Source organism: Varanus komodoensis, unplaced genomic scaffold (genome assembly GCF_004798865.1).
Source record: "Varanus komodoensis strain SLA01 unplaced genomic scaffold, ASM479886v1 scaffold17, whole genome shotgun sequence".
NCBI classification, from domain to species: Eukaryota; Metazoa; Chordata; class Lepidosauria; order Squamata; family Varanidae; genus Varanus; species Varanus komodoensis.
Genome location: NW_025335505.1, coordinates 21016709 through 21023061, shown reverse-complemented (window position 1 = coordinate 21023061; position 6353 = coordinate 21016709). Strand labels below are relative to the sequence as shown.

The window sequence follows — 6353 nt, the reverse complement described above, 5'->3', positions numbered from 1 at the left end:
GGTGGGGGGAAAGGATGCATCAATTAAATGGGAGAATATCCAGAGATGCATCTCCGCATGTCATTCCCCCTATTGAAGTCACACTAGCACCAAATCCATCCCCATCTTCATAATCGTGGTCCCCCAGGCCACCAGACAAATATCCCATGTGTTATAGTAGTGTTATTTGTGTGATTCAGGGGAAATCAGCCGTCTCAGGCCTTCAAGGGCTGTAGTTTGCCTGCGTATATTCTATATGTTTCAAGAAACCAATAAAACCAGCTCACATCAGTTCATGCATAAAAATATTCTAGAATCAAACAGGCCCCATCAGTACCAAACCTTGAGAATACACAGTGCAAGTCTATGTGTATTTATTCAGAAATCTTTACTTCTCAGTAAGTGTGCTAAGGATTGCATTCTCAGTCATGGAATCACTGACTGACCTGGATCAGTCGCTTCATTTTCTGCCTGAGCGTTCATAAGACAGTAAGAACCATACCAGATCAGACAAAAGTCCATCATGTCCAAAATTCTGTTCAGAGAGTGGCCAATCAGTCGCCCATGAGAAGCCCTCAAGCAGAGCATGAGTGCAACAGCACCCTCCCACTTATGTCCCTGGCACTTGGTGTACGACGACATACTGACTATGTGGTAAAGCAGCCAGCATACAGCCACTGGAACTAGCAGCCATCAATGGTCTGATCCTCCATGATTTTGTCCAATCCCCCTTTAAAACAATCCAAATCAAAGGCGTTCGCTAGATACTGCAAAAGTTTAACTGTGTGCCAATGCAGTTCCTGCTTGTGTTAGCTGTCTGTGCATTTCTGAGCCCAACTGAAGATGCTGGCTCTAGCCTTTAAAGCTTTACACAATCTGGAATCACAAAACCTGACCAAGGGTCTCTCCCAAACTTCGACCACCTAGAGACTATGATCAACATCTTGGGACCTCCCCTGAGTGCCACCTCCATTGCCTTCTCAGTGCTGGTCCCTAGGTCTCCCCACTGTGAGGGAATGATCTGCCCACTGAAGACCTTTTCAGCATCAGATTATGAGTGTCCTGTTCTCACAGGAATTTCATAGCCTTCGTGAATTGGAAAAATTGTTTTGAAAACCTGTTTCAGCAGCTTAAATTTTGCAAATATAAGATTTTATACTGTTTTGTGTATGTTTTTGTCTTTTTGTGAAAAGTTGTGAACCTCCCAGAGAGCTTTGGACAATACAAAGAAACAGAGCGAGTCAGAAGGGGCCTCCCGGGCCATCTAGTCTGACCTCTGGCTCCAGCCAGCTCCGCTTATGACATGCCCACCATGTGCATGTCCAGCCTATCCTTGAACACCCGCACTGATGGGGCCTCAACAACCTCGTGGAAGCCCATTCCACACCCTCCGGGTCCTGACTGTCAGGAAGTGCTTCCTGGCATCCAAATGGAACCTTGGCTCCCTGAGCTTTGCTACATTGGAGCGCGTCCTGCCTTCCTCTGCAGGGAAGAACAGGTCTCTACCTGCCTCCGTGTGACATCCCCTCACATACCTGTATGTCACCAACATATCCCTCTGAGTCTCCTCTCCTCCAGGCTGAAAAGACCCAGTTCCCTCAGTCTCGCCTCATACCCCATCTCCTGCAAACCGGCCACCAACCTTGTGGCCCTACGCTGCACTGACTCTAACTTGGCCATATCCATTCTGTAATGAGGTGCCCAAAACTGAGCACAATACTCCAGTTGTGGGTGCACCAGAGTCATATAGAGTGGTAGTAATACTTCTCTTGATCTAGAAGCCACACTTCTGGCTATGCAGAAATGAAATAAATTATAATCATCATCTCCTTTCCTGAAACACCCACCAATCAACTTCCAGTACCAGATTCTGTCCCCAGGTTCTAGTATTATGCAAGGGAGAAGTGACTCCGTATTCACTTTCTCCAAGTCATACATCATTTTGTACATCTCTATCATGTTTCCATGTACTTGACTTTTTTCTAAACAAAATATTCCCAGACATTGCAAAGGAGTTACTCCATCTCTTTGATAATTTTCCTTGCCCCTTTCTACATTTTCTAACTCTACAATACCCTTTTTAGGTGCAGTGATGAGAGTAGTACACAATATTCTAAGTGCGGATGCACCATTGATATATACAATGCAAGTATGATCTTGATCTTCTCAGTTTCTTTCCTAATTTGGTCTAACAAGAACTTTGATTTTTTCATACTATGATGGGTTGACACTTGCATCATGCTGTCCATCACAATCTCAACAACTCTGTTTATATTTGCAGTTGGGATTTTTTGCACCAGCATCCATCACTTTAAATTTGCTTAACCTGAATCACATTTGCATTTTGATGTTCATTCCCCATTTGGGGATATTCTTTTGCTCCTCACGATCCTACAGTTTTAACTGTCCTAAATAATTAGTTATCATCAGAACCTTGGCCACCTAACTGTTCAATGGATCATATATGAGGACATTAAAAAGCAATAATCGCAATACAGATCCCCTTGGGACTCAACTGTTTACATCACTCAGTTGGGAGATTTACCATTTTTACTCTCCGTTTTCTGATTTTTAATCAGTTAATGATCCATAAGCAAACTGCTCCATTTATTCCACTACTTCTAAGTTTGCTCAGGAGTCTTTGGTAAAGTACTATGTGAAAAGTGTTTAGTAAGTCCAAGTAAGTAAATTCTACCAGATCACACCTGTTCACATTTATGGACGCTTTCAAGGAATTCCAAAAGGTTAGTGAAGTAGGATTTACCTTTGCAGAAGCAATGTTGATACTTTCTCAGCGGAGTTTCAGAATAGAATCGTAATAGTGTTGGAAGTGGCCTACAAAGCCATCAAATCCAACTCCTTGCTCCACTTCTACATGTTGTCTCCTAACTGGCTGCAGGTCAGCACCCTTCCAGCTTAGCAAAGGTGACTTGACATGCTAGTTCATGGTACAGCATGTAGATATCCTTCTATATTCTTACCAACTGTATCTTTACTAATGCTATCAACCAATTTAACTGAAACAGGTGTTAAGCTAACAGACCTCGCTGGATCCCTTTTTTAAAATGTATTTGACAATTCTCCATTTCTCAGCTTCAGAGACTGATCTCAAGATCATGTAACGTATTTCTGTTAGAAGATCAGCAATTTCATGTTTGAGTTATTTTAAGAACTTAGTGAATTAACTTTCAGCTGGTCAGTAACACTGAGAACTTCATTTTTTTATCACCGCTATTTGCCTCAGTTTCTCAGACTCCCTTCATGAAACATTAGTTCAGGCAGAGTGAAGAACTATTAAAATAATTCATCAAGCTTTTTTTCCCCCCAATCTCTGGCTGCCATAAATGCAGCTAAGAAAAACTCTGGCTCTTAGCTTCTAAGGTTCAGTTTAATTTGGCCTATATTAAACAATGCTCTAATATGAATTGTTTCATATGCATGGCAAACAGAGATGATTTACTACATGTTAAGCAGAATGGTTTGCATTAGTAACTGTGAGCTACCAAGTCTTTCTTTCCACCTTGTAAGAATGTAAATTACCTGAACTTATAAATAAACCAAACTTGGAGTCCGGGGTGGGGGAGGGGGGCAGAAAAATGTCAAAACAGCTAAGTAAAGTCACACATAAACCACCAGACAGATTATTCCACTCTGTATCTCTAACATTACTGCGAAGGCTTTACTGAAAATCCTAGAATGTCTTGCTCCCCCTTAAACGCTAATAAATTTATTTTGGCATGAGGTTTTGTGGGCTATTGCACATGACCGAAGCTTATTCAAGAATAAATGTTTTAGTCTTTAGGGCGCCACAAGACTCACTACTGATTTCCCTGCGGTGCCACCCTCCGGAAATCCCTACAATCCAAGCTCCTATAGCCCCTTATCAGGTTGTGCCAACTGTTTTCCTTCTGCCACAACGGGTCTCCCGGTGGCTACCGAGGCACAAAGCAGGCGCTTCCCGCCTCCCGCCCCAAACGCTGCCGGGGGTTTCCTGAAATCGCTGAAATGGCAGGTGAAAGAGGTGGCGGCAGCGTCGGGCGCCTGAGGAAAAGCTGCAAGCCGCACGCCCGCGGGCTCTTCAGCCTCCTTTCCCTCGTCCCGCTATCACCCGCGCGGCATCGACTCGCAGCGCCGGCAGAGGGAAAGTCCTTTCCGTTTGCCGCGGCTCCGCATCTTTGGCGGCCGCCAGGGACGCGAGACGCCCCCATGAGGCCGCCGCCGTCCTCCGGCTCGGCCGACAGCGCGCCTCGCGAGCAGCGCCGGGCGGGCTCCTCTCCGCCGCAGGTCGCGCACCTTTGGGAGACGGACGGCGCCGCCAGCAGCAGGGAGCGCGCGCCGCCGCGGGACTCGCACCTACCTGTCCGGGCTGCAGGGGGCGCCCGCCGCTTGCCCGCCCGTTTCGCGCTGGCGCCTCCCTGAGGCGCGCGGCCGCGCTGCAGCCTCCACCGCCGCCTTCCTCCTCGCCCGCCCGCCCGCCTCCTGCCTGCCGCCGCTTGGTCGGCCGGTCACTCGCTCCGCGGCCGCCCCGCCCAGCCTCGGCCGGCTCCTCCTCCTCCTCCTCGTCCCGTCCTGCAGCCCGCGCTCAGTGCCCCAGTAGCACAGGCACAGGCCGCCGGAGAAGCAGCATCACTGGCCAGGCGGCGGCCGGCCGGCCGGCCATACACTATTATGCCCGGCTTCCTTCACCACGATTAAACCCCCGCTTCCATCCACCCACCTCCGGCTACTCCTCCCTCCTTCCAGAGCCAGAAAGAGAAAATGGCGCTCGATTTGTCCCAGGAAGTGACGTCCCCTCTCATTTGCATATCAGACAGTTGACCAATAAGAAGAAACTTGGTACAAGGCTCCCATTGGTTCCCTCCATCAGCACTAACTCTCTAGGAAAGCTAGTTCAGCTTGTGGGGAGCGCTCTAGGAGTCCATTAGAATGCCACAATCCCAAAACTGATCACCTGCTACCTTCATCTTCCCTCTCGTGTTTTGACACCTCAACAAACAAAAAGTAGACATCCCCGCGTGACTTTGTTTCGTGACGTCACCCATCGGGGGCGTGGTCTTGTGACGTCATCTCATGTGATGCTATCACGTGGTCATGCAGCAGTGCTCCTGACCATTTGCATAGAATGTTGTGGAAGCATTATTTGCATCAGTATGTTCTGAAATCCCTCTTTACATGCAACAGCCAATGAAATTTACCCATATGAAGAAGCTGTGTTTACCATTGGAGGAAGCAACCACTAAACCCATTAAGAAAATGTGTATTTTAGGGTTCACTTTGCAATAATTGATACACCTTGAAAACAACTCCAATAGGAATTATCTTCCATGTGCAAATCTTGCATCTCTTATGGAAGGAGCAACTCAAGAGGCGCTTGAGTGTCCTTCAAAGAGAAAGAAGACTAAGTCAATCCATCCTCAAAATAGCAAACCTTTTATCAATTTAGGTGAAGTTTATTTAAGTCATTGGAAATTATTAAAATACTGATGGGGATTCTTCCATATGACCAATGGAATTGCCAACCAATGCAGCTACGGGAAGATACTAGCATGGATAATAAAACATTATGAAAATTCTCGGGTATAAAGTTCTTACTTCACAATGTTATCTTTAATGCCTTGGCCTTGGTTATTTAAGATCTTAAATAAGATCTTCTTCCAAGGAACAACAAAAAAATGAGATCAAACCATTTTGTTTCCATTCTCTTTTAATGACAAACCACATTTATTGGTTAGTTGAAGATCTTCGAATCAAAGCATTCTATAAAAATAGGAGTTTCCGCTCTTTTGTCGCCCTAGTGTTTGTTCGTGTGAATATTTTTTAAAAATATATTTAATATGATATCAATATGTGATCTAATTTCATAATGGGAAGTGGTAACCAACTGAGTGTTAACGTAATTATTACATAACAGTGGCAACGATGTGTGAGATGTGATTTAAATGAAACACTGAACCAACGGGATGGAGCACTACATGCATCATTTACTATGCTACTTTTCAGTCATATGATGCTTACACATGTGACTAAAACGTAGGATCAGAGCAGGCTGAAGCTGCTCCCACATTTCAGAGGTAACATTTGGGTCCAGCTGCAAGTGCAAGTTGCCCTTCTATATCACTTACCACATTGCTGGATTGCTGAGACGCCTCTCTTTCCCACAAAGTTTGACACAAAGTTGTGTGAGGCGGGAAATGAGACAAGGTGGTGGGTGGGGTGGGCAATCCAGCTGAGCATTGGAGGGTATGTGCCGGGGAGAAAGACGGAGTGTGGAGACAGCCAATCAGTGCTCTGTCCACCTGCAACTCGGCCATCGTGTGGAGAGCAGTGCAGCAGAAAATGGTGGTTCGAGTGGCTGCAACCCTTGCAGTTGCTCT

The 6353-nt window shown here is 46.1% G+C and overlaps 1 protein-coding gene across 4 annotated transcripts in view; it reads right to left on the bottom strand.

Annotated features, from left to right (window-relative positions):
- Positions 1-6122, bottom strand: part of ADNP2 (ADNP homeobox 2) — a 20147-nt gene extending 14025 nt beyond the window's left edge. The window contains exon 1 of one of the 4 annotated variants that reach the window (XM_044426339.1): positions 6102-6122. The gene's annotated coding sequence lies outside the window, so the exon portion shown is untranslated. Of the gene's footprint in view, positions 1-2743; positions 4081-4336; positions 4562-4696; positions 4739-6101 lie in introns of those variants that run through there. The other 3 variants (XM_044426337.1, XM_044426345.1, XM_044426338.1) reach the window with 3 other exon arrangements.
- Between the last annotated feature and the right edge of the window lie 231 nt (positions 6123-6353).